Raw genomic sequence first — 22,560 nt, forward strand, 5'->3', positions numbered from 1 at the left:
CTTATTTATTACTAATAGATAGTAAAGCCCGAAACAAACTATAGATATGCAGCAGCACAAACTAATATTATAATCATTAATTGGTATAAACATGATCCCAATGTATGGCTTTCCTAATAGTAGTTCTTTATTTTCAGGATAGATTAGAAATCGAAGACTTTAGTCCTTACCTATATTAGGCAAATACTTTCTACTACCTTTGCTAATTGAAGTATAGTGAGAAATAACACTGGATTTGGGCCTCAAAGGCCTGGGTCGGAGTCCAGACACATATTAAGTGTTTGGCTTAATAAAAGTCCATTTTCTCATTTCATCTTTATAATGACCTTGTGAGGTAGGTAGTAAAAACATAATTGTGTGAGCTTGGGTGTTTTTCTAGCTCTAAAATTCTAATATTTTATGATCTTATGATTCCATAGTTATGAAGAGAAACAGAGGAAAAGAAAAAAAAATAGATAGCATTTATATAGCTTTCTCTGTGTCTCTATGTATCTTATCTGTTTATCTATCCTATCTATCTATCTGTCCATCTGTCTATCTTTCTATCTATCTATCTATCTATCTATCTATCTATCTATCTATCTATCTATCTATCTATCTATCCATCCATCCATCCATCCATCTGTCTGTATATCCATCCCATCTATCTATCTATCTATCTATCTATCTATCCATCTATCTATCTATCTATCCATCTATCTAAATTCAGGAGATGGAGGAATGTCTTGTCTGAGAAACAGCAAGAAGGACAGGTATTGTTGATGTCTCACAAAGCACATGGAGAGGAGGAAGGTGTCAGAAGACCAGAAAGGTAGGAAGGAGCAAAATTTTGAAGGGTTATGAAAGTGAGACCAAAGAAAGTATACTTGATCCTGTAGTTAATAGGAAATCACTGGGGCTTATTGAAGGGGGCGGAGTGATATGGTTAGACCTCTATTTTAGGGAGATCAATTTTGTGGCTGATTGGAATGGGGAGAGTCTTCAGGCAGGGAGACAAGTAGACTATTGCAATAATTATGGTATGAGATAATGAGGACTTACACAGGCGTGGTGACAGTGTCGAAGGAAAGAAAGAGGTATATGTGAGAGGTATTAGGAAGGTAAAATCGACAAGTCTTGGCAACAGATTGGATATTGGGGGCAGGGGGTGGAACGAAAGAGAATAAGGAGTTTAGTGTGACCTTAAGCTTTCGAGTCTGGTGACTGAGCAGATGAAGTGGTGCCCTTGATAGTAGTAAGGAAGTTAGGAAGAAGATAATGTTTTGGGGAAAAGATAATGAGTTCAGTTTTGGACATGCTGAGTTTAGGTGTCTATGGGATATCGAGTTCAAGATGTGTCAAAGGCAGTTGGAGATGGGAGACTAGAGTTACAGAGAGAGATTAAGGCCAAGTAAGTAGAACAGAGAGTCATCTGCATAGAGATAATTGAAACCTGTCCCCCACCTCAACCCCCACACCCTTCTAGTCTTCTTAAATCTTACACACCATCACTTATTCTTCCATCCAGTGAAACTGACCTTGCTGCTGTTCCTCGAATATGACCCTCCATCTCCTGACTACAGGCATTTTCATTGCCTATCCCTCATGCGTGGAATTCTCTTTCTTTATTTCTGAGCTTTTTGGCTTCCTTCAAGTCTCAGCTAAAATCCTACCCTCTTCAGGAAGACTTTCCTGATTCCTTTTAATTCTACTACCTTTGTTCTGAGGAACATTTCCAGTTTATTCTGTATATATCTTATTTGTACATAGTTGTCTCCCCTATTGAAATTGTGAGTTCCCAGAAAGTGAGGACTGTATTTTACCTTTCTTTGCATCCCAAGTGCTTAGAACAGAGCTTGGGACATGGTAGGTTCTTAATAGTTATTGACTGACTGACTGATGAGATGACCAAGTAACATAGCATAGAGAGAGAAGAGGAGAAGGCCAAGGACCGAACTTTGGATGACTCCCAGTCTAAACAGGTGAGTCATGGGTGAAGATCCAGCAAAGGAGACAGAGAAAGAATCATCAGATAGGTAAGAGGAGAAACAGGAAGGACCAGTGTCAAAATTACCCAGAGAGAAGAGACTATCAAGGAGAAAAGGTTTCAAAGGTTGAAAAGAATTGTTTTTTTAAATGAGAGAAAAAGTCAGTAGATTTGGCTTCTGAGAGCATTAGTATCTTTGGAGAGAACAGTTGTAGTGGAATGATGAGGGCAGAAGCCTGACTGCAAAGAGTTAAGAAGAGAGCGAGAGGAAAGGAAATGGAGACACCTTTGTAGGTGCCCTTCTCAAGAAGTTCACCCAGAAAAGGCAAGAGTGCTATAAGACTATAGCCAGTGTGGATGACCTATAAAAACATAAATATTATAGGGTACCCTATAACAACAGTGACAACAATACTACTATATGCCACATCTGCTTTAAGTTTCTCAAAGTATTTTCCTCAGAACAACCCTCTGAGGTTTGTAGTGCAAGTATTATCATATTTTCTTTTAACATTGCATATTTTAGCTATTTTTATTGGTGTCTTATCTCCTTTTTCTGCACTGGGGGCAGGAACCATGTCTTAGTTAAACTTTTTGTCTCATTCAGAGCAATAGCACAGTGCCTTGAACACAAAAGGTCTTTAATCAAATAGATGTTGCTTTGTTGAGTTCCTGGTAAATGTTTAGCAACCAGCAGATAAAAAGCAATCTTCTTATAGAGAGAGGACTCATTAGTTGTTGTCTTTTCATCGTCAGCCCCCCGCACATAGTAGGTCCCAAATATGTACATGTTAAATGAATGAATGGACAGCAGATATTTAGCTATTCTTTGAAAGATTGTTCTAAGAAAGGACAAAGTAGAGCTTTAAGGAATTACAGGAAGGGTATTTCACCTCTGAAATTTTCAAGGTGGCAGAGTACATTAAAAGACAGAAATTTGAAATGGAAAAAACAGTAGACTTGGCACCAGATCAGAGGATATGGGTATAAATCTCAGCTCTTCCACTTTCTAGCTGTGCGGCTTTGGATAAGTCATCACTCTGGGCTTCAGTTTCCTTACTGCCAAATGAAAATATTGGACAAGATGATCTCTAAGATCACTTCTGGCTCTAAGTCCTAAGACACTGGAGATGGGAATTCCTTTTCTAGAGAGAATTCCCTTAAAAGAAGACCTCCTCACTTGCCTATCCCTGGAGAAGAGCCATTCTAATCTCCATTTGAGAGATGGAGATGATGATTTGGATTGTAGTTCTGTGACTCTAATATATCCCACCTAATAGTGAGAAAAATCAATAGAAGAACTTATAGAGGTGAGCTGGAGAAGGGGACTTCTGGAAGTCTAGTACAGACGACTTATTAGAGCTTCTTTAAGCTCTCCAGGAATGGGGCTACCTAAGCAAAATGAGGACTTATTGAGCAAGGAGTTTTGGGGAAGATTAGGGTATGGGTATTGAATAACTTTCCCAATGAGCTCCTAAAATATTTATATGTCTAAAAAAGTAGCAAAATTCAGCTGGCTGGAAGTCTGTATCAGGACTGAGGCCAGAAGATGTTGTTCTCTTGAAGCTTTAACTCTATTGGCTCCACAATCTCCTTTTAGGTCCAAGTAACTTTACATTGTCCTCCATGCCTGGAAAGGAATTAATGTAATCTCTGTGTTAGTACTGCCCCCCCCAACTTTGAATATCTACACACTCACACACACACACAAACTTGTGTCTCTTGCCAGGGCCCCAGTGGAAGCTCAGGCTTAGTTCTCTAGTAATCAGTTAGTCATGGACTCCAGGTAGGAAAAGTTAATTCAGTATGTGCTAGGTTTACGATTTCCTACAACTTTTACCAGCTTCTGGGGGGGAGGGGGTGGAGAGAAAGAGAGAGAGGGAGAGAGAGGGAGAGAAAGAGAGAGAGAGAGAGATTAGTATAATATTCTGATTCCTTTGGCATCATCTCCCAATCAACAACAGGTCTACAAAGGAGCCAGACTACAGCATATCTTCCATTAGCTGCTTCAAACCTGGAGTTGCACTCTTGGAAACAAGTCTGTTTTTCCTAGATTATCTGGTTACAGCCTTTCAAAAATGAGCAACGTCTTTATCAATAATGTTTGAGATTCTCTGGCATGCTTTTCTAAAAGCATCAACTGTCCAGGATTGGCAAGAGCACCAGGACAGATACATTCTCTCTGCTTGCCATCTCCTCTCACAGGCTCCATGCCACCAACCAAACCCAGGGGCCCAGCTTGGTATAAGCGAACATCAAGGCTCAACTTCTTTAGGGTGTTGGGTGTAGAATAGAACATCACAGGAGACATAGGGAGAGGCTGTGGAATTTTCTCCTTGGAGATCTTGAAGAAACAGTGAAACATTCATTATTTTTATACAGTTAGGTCTGTTATCTTATTTGTTGATATTCTCTTGTAGTTTTATTCCGTAGGCCTCATCTCTTCAAGGAGATTTATAAACTCTTAACAACAAGTATTATGTCATCAGCTCCTTCTGAATCTCCCATGGTGCCTAGCACAGTGCTAGACATGCAGAATGAGGATTATCAAATGCTTGTGGAATGAACAAATGACCCACAAATGTCTAGACTGGGGAATGGACCATCTCAAGTGAAGGCATGGGGATGGATGGATGAGGTGATATCTGGAAGGGTTGTGCCAGGCTGAAGATGCTTGCATTCTTATCTCTGATGGGAGCTTTTCTTCAGCAATGATTAACATTTACTGAGTGACTGTTATGAGTAGGGCATTACGTGTTAGGTACTACAGACGCCTAGAAGCATAAAATGTGGGTGAGACTTGGTCTCAATTACATAACTGGAGAGTTGGAATGAACATCAGTGCAGTCTGTGCATGAAAGAAATCACCACCATAACATTCTCCAAGTGGTCATTCAGTTTCTTCTCAAAAGCTTCCATGGAGGGGGAATCCACTCCTTTTTCTTTTTTAATTAAATTTTATTTTCAAATGAAGATCTGTCTTCTCTCCTTCCCACCTCCATCCTTACCTCCTCACTGAAAAAAGCAGGAAAAATGACTTCTGCATTGGTCATATCCAGAACAATATCTCAGTCTTCACTCTGGGTCTGGGAGGTAGAAAGCAGTTTTTGTCACTAGTTCTCTGGTATTGTGTTTGATCAATGGAACCCATCACTTTTTGAGGTGTGTGGTAGCAATTTAAATTTGAAGATCTTTCCCACCCATTAATAGGCCATGTGATCTGCTTATGTCACAAGACGTCTAAGTTACATGGTGGGAGGAGCTTCCTGACAGGAAAAGGAAGTTATGTCACAGGAAATGCTGAGAGAGAGCAGTTATGGCTGCTAATGGCTGCCCTCGTGATGGTTAGAACTGAACAGGCTGACTTAGCTGTACTGTGAGCTTGTTTTTGGGAAGACCCCAGTAGGGGGTCGGAGAGGATTTGGGACAGAGAGGCTTCTGGCTGTGATATTGTGTGTGGAATGTTTTACTGCTGTGATAGACTGGATAAATGGCTTGTGGGATATGGTTCTCTGGTGTATGAATAAATGGTTTACTTCTTTTACCTTCTACCTGGAAAGTCTCGTATACTTTGCAAAACAGAACTACATAAGTATTTTTACAATTGTCATCTATATTGTTATTATTGCATTACTGTTATAAGGTGGACCACTTAACTTTGGGAAGCTTGGTGGAGAGATATCAAAAAACCAAATAAATAAGACTTTTGAGCACTGAGATTAGAAAGTATAAATTTCACTAGAGAACATCTCAGACTTTCACTCATATATAACTATTCTTCATTTATCTGTAGTTTTTAAAAGCCTGGGTACGGAATTTTCAAACCAGCAATCCATGGAACGCAGGAAATGAACAGGAAAGGAAGGGGTGCTAGAAGACAGGTACTGACAGAAATGGGAAACAACAATTCTTATTCTGATGGCAAGGGAGAAGACAGAAGAGCTCAAAAAGGATCCAAAGCTAGAGTCATTTAGTACAGGGTAAAAGTCCTATGACCTTGGTCAGTTTATATGGCATTATTTGTATTTCACCACAATAAAATCACTAACATTCATATTGATGACACAAGTCATTAAAAAGGATTGAATTATGTTTCAGTCTCTATTTAAAAACAAGAAAACAATGTATTTTAGAAAGATTTCCATTAAAAATGGCTAAACTTTAAAAAATGCTTTGGCAAACATTTTTGGGGAGAGAAACATGGAGGTTATAGGTCTAGGCAATGTAGAAAATTCTTCAATCAATTCCATTCCATTCATTTAAATTCAAAAAGCATTTATTAAGTGTCTACTGTGTGTTAGTCCATATCAGGTACAAGAAATACAAAGACTAGCCATAAGGATTCCATATAGCTTAGCTTTAATTGTATAACATGATCTATCTATCTATCTAGATACACACATACAATGTTAGGTGACAAATGAATTATACAAAAATAAACAATTCACATTTCATAGGATGGAGGGCTGGGCTTGTCTCTTAGGAAAAATGTTAGAAAATAGAGTCAAAACCAACTGACAGAATGTCAGAGGTCTGCCAGGTCTCATGAGTTAGAATCCACTCAGTCATTTTTAAACAACTTATGGTAACCCAAAATAGACTTCCTGGGAGAAGAGATTTAAGGGATATCAATGAAGTTTCCAGCAGCTAAGGAAATTATTAAACTCTGACTCAGAGTTCCCAGGGAAATCTCAGGCCTGATCTAAGGAGAAGAAGATGAATTTTGGTCATCGATCAAAACTCCACTTAAGCGATGAATTTTCAGGTGTTGTAGATAAAAAAGTACTAGTGATTTAAAGTAAACTTCTGTGTGTATCTATTGGTCATTGTTTCTGTTGACAGGGCAGAAGGGAAGAAGGCAGTTTTATTTCTCTCTGAGAAATCACTGAAGATGTAGAGGTTTCAAATAGTTTATAGCTTACCCAACCCTTCTCCTCCTCCACCAGCACCTCAGTCTCTTTTAATAGTCTGCTTCACAGGATTAGCATGGTGGAATGCGAAGGACTCTGCCCTTTGGAGTTTGGTGTTGGGCTCAAATTTTGAACTGAAGATATAAGTTCAGACCTTGACCAAATTAATTTTCACCTCTGGGTCTCATTTTTTCTCATCTGAAAAATTAGGAGGTTAGATCAGATGATCTCTAATTTCACTTCTATCTCTAAATCTGTGGTCCTATGGCCCTACAATTCTATGATTTCCAAAATCCTGTCCAGCTACAGAACATATACATCACATGATTTCCCCCAGGAAGCCTTCTAAGATTCTTCTCTTCTACACTAATTACTACTCTTCCTGGAGCTATAACCACCCTAGAAGAGTTTGAAGGTATAGCAGGTTCAGCCTATGTTGTTGTCTGGTGGTCTATGTGGTGTATTATACCAGTCAAAAATATTAATTCTGATACAAGATTCTAAGGCAATTAAGGGGTGTACTGTAATTAATGAGAAATGTGCATTTCTATTAACTTATGATGAATTAATAATAATTTTAACTTTAATATTAACATGATAAATGAGTGCTAATTTATCAAAGTTAACAGAATGCACATCTCTCAGCAATTAATCCATTAGTTCTTAAAGCTCAAACTTTTGCTCATCTCTTCGTTTCTCAAATCCTCTAGTCTCACAAGTTTAAATAAACATTAATATGTCTGGCAATATGGTTTATCAATCAGTACCACACAAATAATGCAAAAACAAATTTATATATCTTGACAATATATCATAGGGAGATAGATCACATCCAAAGTCACCTCAATCATCAACAATAGTTGCTGACTCCTCAATTCTGGAAACACGGTCTTGCCACTTAGCTCTCAAGATGACAGTCAACATTTCTTAGGAATTCTCTGGACAGAGATTTAAACTGAATTTCCTCAGGAAATATTTCTTCAGTTTTTCTCAAGTATTGCAATTAACTTATTGAGTTCGGAAAATAAATTTTCTTAGATCTTTTTCTCTATACCACACACATACTTGCCAGCCCTGAGAACTTATAGTCCACTCTCCCAACATTCTAGTACCCTTTAAAGACATAGTAACAATATCTATGGGGTGTGGGAAAGTCTCTTGAAGGTGCTACATTCCTTGATTCTTGTTACTCCCCGTCTTCCAAATATGCTAGTTTCTAGAGAGGGAGTGAGGAAGACACTGAACAGCTGGCTAATCAATACTGCCACTGGTTATCTCTATGTATTTGGAGAACCAAGACTTTTTTGTGTGAAGTTAATAAAAGGAGTGAGGAAAGAGGAGAATCCACTTATCATCCTTCCATGTTTACATCCTTTGTCACTGGTTGATTGAGTTTCCCATCACAATCAAGTGAAGAAACCCACAAAAATCATCAGTGATTGGCATGATGGTGACAATAGCTGACTCAGCAACAGCCTTCATTCTATATGTCTTTATATACCCCAAAACTATTTCTAGGAATTTATTAAGGTAACATTTCTACGTAAGGCTCTGCCCTTTTTCCTGATTTTTGGTGGACTCAATTGTGTCCACCAAACTTGATTTTGTTCGATTGTATTATTTTACTCTTTTGTTCTCTGTGTAATGGTCCGGGGTCAATTGAATCAATCAACCATCTTCAACCAATCTCAGCCCATCTAAAGTAGCTAGCAGTATGTGGATGCTTTGACCAAGTGAGAGTTGCTGTATTGTAATCAATCAAATAATCAAAGGCATTAAGTTAGATGTGTGAAGTCAAATTGGAAAGGATGAACGCCACTGGGATTAGTTGAGAAGACTCAAACAGATCCTGTGGGATTTGGATAAAATAACAGACCAGTTCAGAACCCAGAGGGGCTGCCCTAGAAGACACAGAAGCATGGATAGCTTCCCTGTGAGGGAATCACTTGGGGAGGAAGGGAGGAGAAAAATCTTCTTTTCCACTGTCCTTCCTGTCTCCTTCCTCTTGTAAAGAAAGACCTTGACAACTTCAAAAGGTCCAGAAGATGTGGACATCTCATTTGTGTTCCAGCAATATCCTCAGAAGAGCAGTAGTTGGTGGCAGCATTTGCATCAGAAGACAAAGACAAATCTGACTCACTGAGGTTTAGGACTTACAAGAAGCCCAGGAGAAATCTCCACTTTGCCTAAGGGGAACTTCAGGAAGACTTCATAGAGGAACAAAAGAACTTTTATCCAACCAAGAGATGTAAGTTTACCCTTTGCCATGTATTTTCTCTAAGCTTGAGTCCCCTTTCGGCTAGGTATGAGACAGTATGTCCCAGACTTTTGGGGGAATATTTTATACCAACTGCTCTGACTTTATCATCTTTATAAATAACTATTTCTAAAATCTAATTAATTCTATCTGACTAATCAATATCAATGACCATCATTTGGGGAAACATACTCATGGGGGCTTGGGAGCTATATTACTAGAGAAAGCCCCCTAAATGCTCATGATTGCTCCTAAGGGTTATCATACTCTTTGGGGATGAGACCTGCTACTGTGAATTGGGTTTTAGGATAGTAGCCCCAGAGACTGCACTCTATGTGTTTTTCTTTTGTCTGCATAAGAAGACTATAAGCAACTTCAAAGTAGGTACTGTATTCTTTCTGTCATTTTTCTCTCCCTCCTTCCCTTCCCCTCTCATCTTTTTTCACAGGTTATGAATTAGAACTCAAGTAATATTTCTTGAAGTAGAATTGAAATGTCAAAAAAGTAGAAATCTGATGAACATTTTTCCTCTAATAGAGTCCTCTGATAAATGGCTTACTGTTACATGGGGGAAGTGGAAGAAAGGGGCAAGCTTTTATTAAGTATCTACTATGTGCCAGGCACTGTGTTAAGCACTCTATAAATATTATTTCATTTGAGATCATGACAACATGGACATTGCCTTGGGTGCTTGAAGGCTATGGCAGTGGATAAAAAGTCAATTAGCTTCACTGGGCCTCAGTTTTCTCATCTGTAAAATGAGAAATTTTCTTTAGATTAAAAAAATTATAATGATATTTCAATACAATTTTTTTTTGGTGATCCTATTTCCTCCCCTCCCCCTCCATTTAAAAATACTATTTTGAGTAGAGGTCCATAGGCTTTATTACACTGCCAAAGGGTCCATCTCACAGAAAATGTTAGGGATCCCTGGACTAGATTATGTTTAAGGCCCTTCAAGCTCTAAATCTTGTGATCCTGTTAACCTATAAAGGTTCTAAGTATGGGCCCATGGATTGAAATTGCATCTGTTTTCCAAGGACCAACCTACCTAAACTTGAATAGGCCTGTCCCAGTCTGTGGCAGCTGCTTTTAGAGACTTAGGGATTTCCATAGAAGAAGCAGACTGGTCATTGTCGCCAAATGCATTAGACCTTTATTCAACAAGTCTCATTCATACAAGGAAAGGCTTATGGCTAAACCTGAGACAGCTAGGGGTCAAGGGAAGAGGAAGCAAGGATAAAACTAGATCATAGCCAGTGGAAGGGCCAGGATGCAGTTCAATCACCTGAGGAGACAGTGGAGAGGAGTCCAGTCCTTGAGTGAGATGAGCTTCAGGCTGTGTTAGGAAGAAGGAGCCTTTCCTTCCTGCACTGGAGCCTGGGCTATACCAGATTTGTGTCAACCTCTCTGGTCTAATAGACATATATGGGTCATTTGTCTCAACTATGGTCAGGCAAAAAGGGGGCCAGGGATTTTCTACAAAGGATGAACTCTTGCCCAGGCACCTCTGAATGGTGGGAGAAGGGACTGTAGCGTCCACTCTGAGAAAATAGAAATGGAGCTAGAAGGGACCTTAGAGCCATGTGGTTCTACCCCTTCATTTTAAGAAGCCAAGGCACAGAAAAGTTAGACCATTTGGCCAGGACAGTTAGGTGGTATAGTGGGTAAAACTTTAGGTGTGAGTTCAAATATGGCCTCAGGTACTTACTAGCTGTGACTTCAACCACTGTCTGCCTCAGTTTCTCCAAATAGAGATCATAATAGCACCTACCTCACAGGGTTGTGAGGATCAAATGAGATAATATTTGTAAAGTGCCTGGCACATAGTAGGTGCTTAATAAATACTTATTCCCTTCCCAAGGTCACACAGGTCATAGGTTGCAGAGCTGAATTTTGGTCTCATACTCTTTGATTATAGGTCTATTGATCTTTTCATCATACCCTGCTGCCTCAGATCTTTTTGAGTATTGTGACATATAAAAAGTTCAAGAGATATAATTTCTGGGTAATTAAGCATTTTATTAATCATGCTAGCTCGTAACTAATAATAAAAGGGGCCAGTGACACTCTCAAATGCCAAACACCCCTCATGGAAACCTCTCAATGCTTATGAACCCTTGGAAGAGTGAGTTTTCCTGAGAATGGCAATCAACCCTGATTGGCTAACGAATAATGAATTTTATAATGAGAGGTGGGCCTATTCTAATGAGTGGCTGGGAGACCTTACTCCCATCATGCACTGGGTGTTTTTCTTATGTAACCAAAGAAAGGGTGGTTGGGCTTTTGAAAAGAGTGGCCAGGCTTTCCTTCCCTCCTCCTTGACTCACAATTTTCTTCTAAACCACCTCCAGCTTTGGGCAATCTAATTAAAGAATTTGTCCTCAGGGGCAGCTAGGCGGTGCAGTGGGTACAGCATGGGCCCTGAAGTCAGGAGGACCTGAGTTCAAATCTGGCCTCAGACATTTGACACTCTTACTAGCTGTGTGGCCTTGGGCAAGTCACTTAACCCCAATTGCCCTGCCTTCCCCCCTCAAAAAAAAAAAAAGAATAAAAGAGAGAGAGAGAGAGAGAGAGAGAGAGAGAGAGAGAGAGAGAGAGAGAAACAAAAGAATTCATTCTCATTCAAACCAGAGTAGAACACAATGGGCTTCCCCACCTGGGTGGGGACTGAACAAGATTGAGGAGAAAATTAATCCAATCTCATTATCTTCAATGCCTTTCAATGCTAGTTTGGCCTAGTGCAGAATAAGATTTCAGAGATCAATAAATCCTGTCTCTCCCCAATATTAACAATTAGTTATTTAATAATCACTTCTTCAGTATTAAAGGAATTAACACTGATTGTGTCTTTCATTAAGTGGAGAGGGGGAGAAAAGAAAGGGAACCATAGAGAAGAAGCTTATTCTTATTTTGAACCTTCTCTCTCTGCCAGAATAAGGCGGTACCCAGGAAATAAATCTTATTTATTTATCTTAGAGATCTTGGAGCATAAATTTAGAGATGGGACGCCAGGGTACAACCACTAGCAAGGTAACAGAGGTGAGAGAATGGAGTGTGAGGCATGGAGGAGGGAAGGAAAATCTGTCCACTCTTTTCAAAAGTCCATCCACCTTTTCTTTGGTTACATAAGAAAAACACCCAGTCTAACCCTTCCCCCGTAAAGTGAAGCAGGCCAGAATGGATCCTTGCACAAGGCAATAATTCCCAGGATTGGAATGCCAGCAACATCCTCTGCATAGAAAGTTTATAGTGCTTATATCCTGCCCATTCTGCTTTAATAAAAAATGTAAAATATTTTAAAACAAACTTTCATTAATGGTCCAGGCCTCATCTCCCCTTGGCCATTTTTTTCTTCTTTAAACATCCTGAGCTCTATAAAATCGCCTGGGTTTTATGTCTTGTGATGTCAGGCTGTTTGCCTCACTCACGTGGTTTTTGGGTACTGTTCCTCTGACAGCCTGCTTTATGGGATGGCATTTGAGGCTGAGAAAAGGCTGAAGACACAGGCCTTGGTTTGTTTATGTTAATAGTCTATCAACATTCCTCTTGTTTTCTTGGCTGGGTTATCTTCTATGCGAATTTCTTTCTCAACTGGCTTTTTTCCTTAGAGGATTGAAGTCCCTCATTCAGGTATCGTCCATTACTCACAGAGGGTTTGGTGCATGCCTAGACCACCTAAGATGGAATCATTCACATGGAAGTTGCTAAGCTCATGATTTTGGAATACTGGAGAATTGGAGTACGTGTTGGTCTACCATGTGGTTGAAAGCAGCCCTTTTAGAATTGGCTGAGTAGCTGAAAAGGACGGTGTCTTTAAAATGGCCTGACTCAGCATCTGAGGTGCTCTGCTGCATTTTGTCTGAGGGTGAAAAACTCCTTCACCTATACCACATAGTAAGGAGACAATGCCCTATGGCAACCTCCTTTTCTTGACCCCTTAAGTCATATGGCCCCCCTGAGAACTGGCCATGGGTCTTTAAACTTTTTGTTCTTTCTTTTCCATTTTAGGTACAGAGAGCTGAGTACCCGAACTGGCCTGGAGGCATGAGCCATGGGAATCTGAGAGTTCAGGTATTTGGGCCAGGTATTGTAGCCACCTCAGGAGAAGCTGGCATAGCAAGCTTTGGATTTGAACTTGGTGGGACTAATGGTATATAGAAACTGGACTAAGCTGTGAGCCTAATCCACTTCCTTCTCATAGACCAAGGTGGTATAAGGGACATTATACCTCTGAGATGCTGGGGGAAATGTGTATATACATATGTGTGTATGTGTATATACATATATACACATATACATATATGTATATACACATACACACATAGACGAACACATGCACACATATACACATATATACACATACATGTATATCAATATATGTATATACATATAATATGTAAATACATGTGTATGTGTGCATACATGTATGCATATATGTGTGTACATGTGTATATACGTTTATATTTATAGATTGTGTTCTTGCTATATCTTTGACCTGTACTTTGGTTGGTCATTTTGTTAATTAGAATTCCTAACACTTTCAGACTTGTTTATCTTTACAATTTTTTTACTGTATAATTTTTTCTGGTTCTGTTCATTGTACTTTGAATCAGTGCATAAAAGTCTTCCCAGGTTTCACTGAAATCCTTCCCTTCATAACTTCTTACAACATAATAGTACTCTAGCACCTTCAGATACTATAACTTGCTCAGCCAGTCTGCAATTGATGGGCACCCCGCTCAGTTTCCAATTCTTTGCCACCATGAAAAGAGCTACTGGGCATATTTGTATACATATGGGTCCTCTTCTTTCTCTCTTTGATCTCTTTACACATATAGTTCTAGTAGCAGTATGGCTGGGTCATCATTTTAATCAAACATTTATTAATCACCTACCATGCACAAGACTGTCCTGGGTTCTAGGGATGCTCTTTATGTTTTCAAAATGAATGAATGCATGAACGAATGATAAGTTATTTAAAGTGCCTATTGTTCAGTCATTTCAGTCATGTCTGACTCTTTGTGACCCCATCTGAGGTTTTCTTGGCAAAGATGAATGATTTATTTTTAAAGTGCTTACTGTGTGCCAAGTAGTGTGTTAGGAGTGAGAATACAAAAGCAGAATAGTTCCTACCATTAAGGAGCTTTATATTCTAATGGAAAACCACACCTATAAGAAACTGGGGGAAATGGTGGCCCCAAAAGGCTGTTTTCATCTGAAAAGACATAAAGGTGGTGAGCACAATAATAGGGCAGTCTGCTGACCTTCCCTTTCCAGAGGCAATGGTAGTGTTGGTTTGGATATAGTTTTCAGAGCAAAAGCTAGCAAGTGGTGGGGCAAAGAATGAAAGGTGCATGGTGGCAGGGTGAAAAATGTCTGCTGCGAAGACGAGGAAAAATGGTCCAAGAGAGTTCAGAGCTGAGTGACTTAACTCCTCTCAGGCATGGCCTCTTATTATCCATTTTGGAGAGTGGAGTCTCAGGAGCACAGCAAGAGGGCAGAAAATATTCAGGAAATTAAAGAAAGATCCATAGTCCAAGAGAGTTCAGAGATGAGTGGACCAGCTCCTCCCAGATATAGTCTCTGTTGATCCTGGGTGGGGCAGCAACAACATGTGAGTATAGGGCACCTTTCTCAGTCACTCAGTGACCACCCAAACTGATAGACTGAATTTTCAGCACAAGAATTAAAAAAATATATAAAATGAAATGAAAACTGAAATGAAACTGAAGCAGATTATCCAGATGTTCTCAAGTAGCCATGATGTTTAGCACATTGACCAAAAATAATAAAGAAATCTCATGTCTGAGGCATGTATCCAAGAAGTGACAGGCTTGTCAACTCTGATGGCTACTACTAGCTTTTGGTGATGGGCCTGGGTACAAATAATGCTACCACACAGAATCTAGAACACACACACACATATAAATGTATATACATACATATGTGTATTGTGTTGCGATACACACTGAAAGATGTGGATATGTGTTCTGTATTTGTATGTCTGTATACACATATATGCACAGACACACAAATGCATATGCAAACATATACAATACACACAAATACATTTATTCCTCTATCTGTCCATATATACCATGTAAATAAATGTGCAGATATACATAACTATATCCATGTGTACATGTATGTATGTGTATGCATATCCTATGTTTGGTGTTCAAAGTCCTTCATAACCTAGCCCATCTCCCCCTACCTTTTCAGTCTTCTTACATCTTATTCCCCCACCTTCAATCCAATGACATTCCTTAATGTTCCATAAGCAAAACACATCATCTCTGGACTCCAGATTTTTTTCTGTGGCTATCCCCCATGCCTAGAATGCCCTCCCTCCTCATCTCTGCCTATTGGCTTTCTTGAATTCCCAACTCAAATCTCATTTTCTATAGGGAGCCTTTCAAAACCACTCTTAATCCTAGTACCTTCCCTTGAATTAGTTTCTATTTTCCTGTATAAAGCTTATTCGCATATATTTGTTTGTTTTTTGTCTCTGCCATTAGACTGTGGGCTTCTTGGGAGTAGACTGTTTTTGGCCTCTTTTGGTATCCGCAGTGGTTAGCATAGCGCCTGGCACATAGTAGACACAAAAGAAATGTTTATTGACTGACTGTGCATAGGAGTACTTGTGTTTATGTGTACATATGTATATGTGTATGTGTAGGTATGTATATAGAATATGAATGTTTTATATGTGTTTGTGTATACACATATATGTCTTTTGCAGTCATATATACACACATGTAAATGTGTGAAAGTATATTTGTATATCTGTATGTATGTGTGTGTGTGTGTATATATATATATATATATACACACACATACATATGCACAGTACACAGGCACACACACCTATATGTGCATATATATTCTGCAAATCTATTTAAAAGGGGTTTAAAATTGAAAAGGGTGGGGAAAGAAGGAAACATATCTACCAGAGCAGACATTATTGATAGTAACTACAGCAAATGGGGAAAAAAATAACAGTAGAGATGACCAATCACTTATAATAAGAAAAAAAAATCTAAGAAAGGAGCCAAGAATAAAATCCATGACCTTATTTGTCTCTATAAAAATGAACAGAACATTGGCAACAAGCAGGGTGTCCACTAGAGGCCCTAGAGAAAAGAAGGTCATTTACCTTTAACATGTGTCACTGAGACTTGGTGTCATGGGAGCCATGACTGGAAGAGCCACGGCTTTGGAAAGGTAAATTTCATTAAAAGAACAGCTAAAAGAAGATGAAGTTGAACGTCATTGAAAATTGGGATTGCGCAATCTTGTGAAGAAGGAACAAAGAACCAGCTTGGGGAAAGCATGGTAGAGAGCCTTTGGGTAGTGATCAACAGAATGAAAAACAAAAGAAACAGAAGTCCTAGTATCACGAGAATATACTACAGACCACCTGCATAAAGAAGGGAATGTGAGGGGTTAGAAAACCAATCACAAACCTGTCCCAAAGGCAAAATATAATATGAATGGAACAATTTATGGGAATATCTGTGAGAGTTCTCTCTTTCTGATAAAAGCAGAGCATTTAATACATTTTTGTTTTCCTTAAAGACAATTTCATCCTTCACAACGGTCACTGAAGTGAGACTAATGAAGATGGACTGGTTGCTGAAGTTCAAATAATGGGAACTAGGTGACAGGAGGGAGAGGAAGTTACCATTTCATCCTAGAATTCGTCTTGGAAGAGAAGATGAAAGCCTGCCATGTACCCTAGATTTTAGGAGATCAAGTTTTCAAAGGGCAAATATTTGAAAGTCTCAATCCAAAGGGAAAAGAAAGAGTGGGTAAGATCTAATGACCTAAATTCTAGAAGTCAGTTCAGGAAGAATGGGAAGCTCTCACGAATTAAATTCTAGCAAAGCAAATAGAATAAATTCCAGTGAGGAGGAAAAGGGAGAGTTGTCGACAGAGACTACAGAGACTACAAGGACAGAGATTTTAAATTTTATAATAGATGTGTATAGATGACAGGAATTGGGATGAATATAAGTGTGTCATGATCCTGTAAGAATAATATCAGTAACTCAGAAACTCAGAATGAGATAAGGCAAACAAGGAATGTAAAGGATAACAGAGGGAATTTTAGGCTTTTATTGGTGAAAAAAAGAGGAAGATCAAAGAGGGATTAGAGCACCTGCTCAAGGTAAATGGGATAATAATGTACGCTGTAAAAAGAAAGGACAGAAATGTTCAGCTTATATATACGTCTCTTCTTTTTCTCCAACAAGGAGAATGATTTGTGCATTGGAAAGAATAGAATGAAAATGGTTAATATCGAGGTGGGATCCAAAATATTTAAGGAAATAAGAGAGCAGAGAGTTGCCGTAAATGAATTCAAGTTACTTGCCAAAAAAGAAGAAAATCTTATGGTACTGAAAGAACTGGTAGATGGGATTGTTGAACCATGGTCCATCATGGGAAATAGGAGAGAGGCTACAAGACTCTTACTCCAATTTTTTAAAAGGACAAAGAAAGGAGCCTATCAAATATAGAACCAGAGGTTGATGCTATTTCCCGGAAAAATTCTAGAGTGTATTATTAAGAGGGTAATGAACATATAGAACAGGAAAGAGGGATTAAAAAGCCCCTTAGCATAGTTTCCTGAATGAATGAATGGATGGATGGATGGATGGATGGATGAATAATAGTAATTAATTATTAAGTACTTACTATGTACCAAGCACTCTGCTTAATGCTATAGATAAATCGAAAAAGAAAATGAGGCAGGTTTTTTTTTGCATTCAAGGAGCTTGCATTCTAAATGCAGGAGTCTAGCTGCAGAACAAAGGCCTGGCAATCCTAAGCATTCTGTGGCAGGGCAGATGGCAAGAGCCAGGTGTCCTTAAGGATAGGTTAATGATACATGATGGCAGACTAACCCCTTTTTTTTCTTGACAGGGTTATAAGACTTTTAATTCAGAGGAGTGCTGTTGACCTAGCTTACCTAGTTTCTTAACAAAGAATTTGATAAAATCATTCATAATAACCTTCTGAACAAGATAGAGAGATGTAGGCTGGATCAGAGGTGCCAAAAGTGAGGCCCTTCAGTGGCATTCGGGTATGGCCTGAATCAGATAAAAATGTAATTGAGAAAGGTTTAACAAAATAAATAAAAATACAATACAAGGTAGATAATATTGATTTATGGTTTTTCTAAGTCAACATGAAGCTTTCTGGGATCCATTTCTATTTGATTTTGATATCACTGGGCTAGGTGATAATATAATTAGGAAGATTATGAAATGATTGAATGATCAGACACAAAAAGGTATCATGAATGGCTCAATTTTAACTGAGAACATATCCAGTGGAGTAACCCAAAGGTCTGTGTTTGGCCCTGTCTTAGGAATTTTTATTAATGACTTAGATAAAGAAATAGAAGACACACTTATCAAATAGGAATACAATAAAGAGAATGGTCACTAATATACACGATGGCTAAGTCAGAATTCAAAAATATCTTAATAGGCTGAAATATTGTTCTAGAGCTGATAGGATGAAATACAATAAGGCTAGATCTTAACTTTTTCTGGTTTTAAAAATCAGCTTCACAGTTACAAATTGGAAGGTGGGAGATGCCAGCGGTGTGATGTGGCAGCCAAAAGAACTAATGAAATCATAGCCAGCATTTTGAAAGGTTTAATTTGCAGAGCACAGCAGTTGAGAGTCATAAAGTCACATAATTTCTAAGTTGGAAGGGGCCAACTTCTCCTCTCCCATAATATTAAAGCACGGATGATCACTCTTTGGGAAGGTTATAGAGGGGATTCTTATTCCAATTTGGATCAGATTTGATGGCTTCTGTGGTCCCTTCTAACTTGGAGATTCTGAGATTTTGACATGTTTCTTTAAGTATTTGGCTGAACTTTTCACTTTTGATTCAAATGGTTGATATTATGAGAAACTGACACGTAAACGCTAAGAGCAAGATGATTTATTTCCTTTAAACTCAGCCTTCGAGGTATTAGGCTAATGAACCCAATAGAAAACATATAGTAAGTGTCTGTTATGTTTCTGGATCATGGACCCAAACCTTCAGGAGTCATAATAATCTATGAGCATCCCTTGAACTTCATTCTTTCTTCTATTTCTTACCATGATCTCTACCTCCAACCCTCAAGCCAAAGGGCTTATTCCTCATGTATGTACATCATGTACACATTAAAGTGAATTTCAAGTCTAGTCATTTGTTTCTGAGGATTTGAGAATTTTCCAATAGTCCTTGAGATAACTGATGATTCTCTGGGGTATTACAAATCCTGGGCTGATAGTCACTGGTCTTGGAGGATGTGCATGGCCTTCCATATGAATTAATTGAATATTTTTATCACAGTAACAAGTGGGCCCACATGGTTATAGAGAATAAGAAGCAAATTATCTGTTAAACACACACACACGCACACGTGCACACACACACACACACACACACACACACACACACACACCCCAAAACTCTATTTTCTATTGGATTGACTCATAAAGCACAAGAGCTTACCAATACCACTGTTCCATGTGGCAGAAATACATTAAGAACATCTGTAAAGATAGGTGTATGATCTGGTGGTTGTTCAAAAACAAATGTAAAGATTGGGAAACATTTTGCTTAGAGACTAGGAGGGTGGCTCCACACAGCTGCAACATTTTAATAGAACTATGGTTTCATAGGCACCAGTGTCAATTTAGAAAAGTGGTTCAGTTATAAAAATAGATTTCTGCCTCCATAGTACATGACTATAATGTACTTGGCTAATGTCCATTCTTCTATAATGTGTTAAAATCAGATTAATATAGGCAATAAAAAGAAAGTTTTAGGCCCTTTTCTAGAGATCTTTATGAAATTGATTTTTATAGATTTATCTTGCTGATATAAATAATATCAGAAAGGAGCATTGGAACCTGTTAGCAAGAGAGGTATTTTATTCAACATTGATTTTTTTTATTTTACCCATCCATTCATTTAATAATTCTTGATTAAATTAAACCACCATAAAAACTTAGTTTGTCTGATTGAATTCCAGAATTGCCATCCACTGGCAGTGGAAATGCACCTATCTCCAACAGCATTTTGGAAAGCAATGACACCATTTGAAGTTGATTCACCATTTTACCTAGTAAAGTATAGAAGCTGGTAGTAATTGGTACTTAGTAGAAACTAATACTGGCTCCCCAGAAAGACAGTGACTCACCAAGTGAAGTGATTTATAGAGCCTATTATGTTCAAACCATCTATGTAGGTACTAGGGAAAGGACAGAGAAGTACAAGCTATGGTCTCTGTCCTCATGGAATTTTTTCCCTTTGCCTTCAAACAGGTTACATTTTAGTGGAGGAGAAAATGTGCAAATTATGAGTATGTACAATATACATAAAGCAAAGGAAGACAACTGAAGATTTTTTTTTTTAATTTAGTAGGGGGCAGTTGCACATTTCCCTTATTTCATGTAGAAAAAAAAATGAGGCAGAGATTTTTTTTTTACCTTGCAGACAATGGTTAAACTGATTTTCCTGAAGCACAAACATGACCATATCATTTTCCTCAATAAACTCTGATGGTTCCATATAACCTCCACATCCAATATTAATTCCTTGCTTTGGCATTTAAATCCCTTCATTATCTGACCACAGTTTACCTTTCCAGTCTTCTTGCATGGTACTATACAGGTCCCATGCACCCTGTTGTCCAAAATGACCTCATTGTTCCTCAGAGAAATGCTCTCGGCCCTCACCTCAAACTTTTGGCTTCTCTGGTTTCCTTCAAGACTCTGTTGAAATCTAACCTAATGCTAGTGGTCTCTTCCAGTCTGTCTCCTCTCTCACGGCTATTGCCTTCCATCTGAGATTACCTCCTGTTTGTATGGTACATAGCTTATATGTACATGGTGTTCATACTGCTCAGCTTGTATTTGAAAATTACAACACAATAGAAAATACGATACCTTTCCAGGTAAGAAGGACTTGCTTGTCCTTGTGTTTTTGCTGACAAAGCATTTGAGAATCTCTTTCAGTGTCCTCTCCATGCTATGATGAGGCATCAACACAGCTTTGGAAGAAGAAATTGTCTGTGTTGGGTGGGACAATGTAGAACTCCCAACAGTGTGAGGTCTGGAGATCTCATCATCCTGATGACTTCTGATTTCAGCCAAGTCACCTCAGCCATAAAAGCCGTTAACAAGAAAGGCTGGACCAAGAATCTGATTGGAGACTTGGAGCAAAGGACTGAATTAAAGGGTTATTTTATGCAGTGGAATTGATTTGTGGAGATGAAAAGGTAAGAAGTTTAATTCTGTTCATGTTCAATGTTATTGCTAATGAAACAGATTATTTGTTTAAAGTACTTGGCAATCTTTTGTTTTCACTCACCTTTAAGCCTCTCCATCTTAGACCAGGCTCTCCTATCTTCTCTTCCTTTTCCCATTTTCTTGACTACTTTTCCATCTCATTTTTCCTCTTCCAGAACTCAGGCTCCTTCTAATAGTTACTGTTTCTTTCTCTTGTTTCTTCTTACAATTCCCTTTTCCTCCTGGTTCTCATAGTTCCTTTTCATGAAGTCTGACTCTTCTCCTCCTCTTCCTCCTCCTCCTTCTCTTCCCATCACAAGAACTCAGATTCCCACTCCTGGGACCCAGGGCTCTGAGAGGTTTGATTTCACCTTATCTTGACCAGAATCAGACTATCTTACCACTTGTAGCCATTTCCAAATCTTAATGGTGGGCACTCTCAATACCAGTATTCAGACTCTGCTCCTGGGCCTCCTACCCTTCCAACTCTGGCTGCCCTAGTGCCCCGGCACAGGACTGCCCAGCATGCCATATCTGCATCAAAGTAGGCACTGTGCTCTATGAGCAAAGCAGAATTACATAGCACAGAAGATATGTGAGATACACAAATTTAGAGCCTCCTCCTTTCCAAATGTTCATATGGACTATTAGTGCCTGACCTGTGGTAGAACATTCTGAGCTCATGTTAGTCTAATCAGGCACAGTTGGACACACTGTAGCTTGACCCCAAGACAGTGAGGTCATTTTGGTCCCCTTCAAGAATGAAGGACAACAACCAACCAACAAATGTGTTACCTTTCCCCCATTAGAACTGTAAGCAATTTGAGAGTAGGGACTATATTTAGCATTTAACACAGTCACTGATACATCACAATTATTTAATATATGCTTTTATATTCATTCATTAGTTCTATTATTACACCTCCCAAGCATCACCTATATGAACATTCACTCAGCTGGTGATTTCTACCCCTTTCCTATCCTGGGCATATTAACTGTCGAGCTATAGGACAGAACAGAGACATCAAACATGCAGCTATCAATGCTCCTCAGTGTACCATAAATAAGATTAAAATATAATTGGGAGATATTTAAAACAAAATAAATAAAAATATAATATA

At 38.7% G+C, this 22,560-nt stretch overlaps 1 long non-coding RNA gene across 7 annotated transcripts in view; it reads right to left on the bottom strand.

Moving 5' to 3' along the window:
- The window catches only part of LOC118848194, a 34,004-nt gene extending 12,070 nt beyond the window's left edge, over positions 1-21,934 (bottom strand). For 6 of the 7 annotated variants that reach the window (XR_005010245.1, XR_005010243.1, XR_005010241.1 and 3 more), the window contains exon 1: positions 21,522-21,934. This is a non-coding gene — a long non-coding RNA (uncharacterized LOC118848194). Of the gene's footprint in view, positions 1-6,888; positions 7,075-21,521 lie in introns of all 7 variants that reach the window. The other variant, XR_005010246.1, reaches the window with a different exon arrangement.
- Between the last annotated feature and the right edge of the window lie 626 nt (positions 21,935-22,560).

The sequence above is a fragment of the Trichosurus vulpecula genome, chromosome 4 (assembly GCF_011100635.1).
Source record: "Trichosurus vulpecula isolate mTriVul1 chromosome 4, mTriVul1.pri, whole genome shotgun sequence".
NCBI classification, from domain to species: Eukaryota; Metazoa; Chordata; class Mammalia; order Diprotodontia; family Phalangeridae; genus Trichosurus; species Trichosurus vulpecula.